Source organism: Arachis ipaensis, chromosome B02 (assembly GCF_000816755.2).
Source record: "Arachis ipaensis cultivar K30076 chromosome B02, Araip1.1, whole genome shotgun sequence".
NCBI lineage: Eukaryota > Viridiplantae > Streptophyta > Magnoliopsida > Fabales > Fabaceae > Arachis > Arachis ipaensis.
The window spans coordinates 107,835,126-107,836,344 of NC_029786.2; positions in this window are offsets into that span (position 1 = coordinate 107,835,126).

The following is a 1,219-nucleotide window of genomic DNA, read 5'->3' on the forward strand; positions in this document are numbered from 1 at the left end:
TACAAATAAAGTAATTAAATTATATTTTTATTTAAAATTAAATTCTATATGTAATATAATTAAATATAATTTATTTTTATATTTAAATTATATACATTTTGATCTTAAGAGTAAACATTAAAATAATCTTAAGAGTAAACATTAACTTTCATAGTTTTAGTTCATATCCTACATACACTTCTAGAAGATCAAAGGGTGAGAATTGTGATCGAATCTTAGATTGTCAAATTACGGATTCGTCCTTTTATAAACAACAAGTATTTAAAAATACAAATAAATTTTATCTCTTATTTTTCCTTTACTTGTCTATTCAATCAAACTACTATATGATATGAATGAAAAGAAAATTCATCTTAGTGTCCTCTCTTGTAATCAAAATGTTGCCACGTGAATTTATTCGAAATTGATTGGTTCAGCCACGATGTTTCGATATTTTGTTTCACAACCTCGTAGTTATCGACCTATACCATTTATTTATTTATTTAAAAAAATGGGGGCACCGCTTAAAAATGGTAAATATTATTGGAATAAATTAAATTAAAAATAAAGTTTATTAAATAACCAAAAGTTTATTAATTTTTTATTGGAATATACAATGTTCCCCTTCTTGCGTGGCTTTTATTCGTGAAGCGGTGGGATTTTGGGTGTATCCTTTAATTTCATTAATTTTTTTCAATTTTTCATTTTTGCTTTGAGTTATTAATAGACCACCGAATGGGGAAAAAAACAAAGGTTGCATGCAGTTGCATAAATTGACACATATTTGTAATAATGGACACGTTTCATGCAGCAAAATATGAAATTAATTAAAAAAAAACAAAGGTTGCATGCACTTAATAATAAATTGACACATTACATGTAATAATGGACACGATTCACGCAGGAAAATATGAAATTAAATGCTTCATAAAAGTCTGAAATGTTAAATCTGTGGACTGAGAACCCCAGTTTTGCAAATGGATTTAGATTCCCAAAGTCATTGATGAGTTCGCATATCAAGGAATTGAAGCACCGCTTGACTGTATTATATGCAGTGTCCATTACTCCACAGTCCACACACATTTCTAGCACCAAAATGAGGGTGCTACTCCCAAAGAAAACATCATTATTATTATTTTGGTATTTACTGAAATAGATAGATTCATTCCTATTTAATTTTACTTTCATTGTTTTTGTCTTTTAAGAAAAAGTATCTATTAAGTGTGTTAAAAGGTATAGG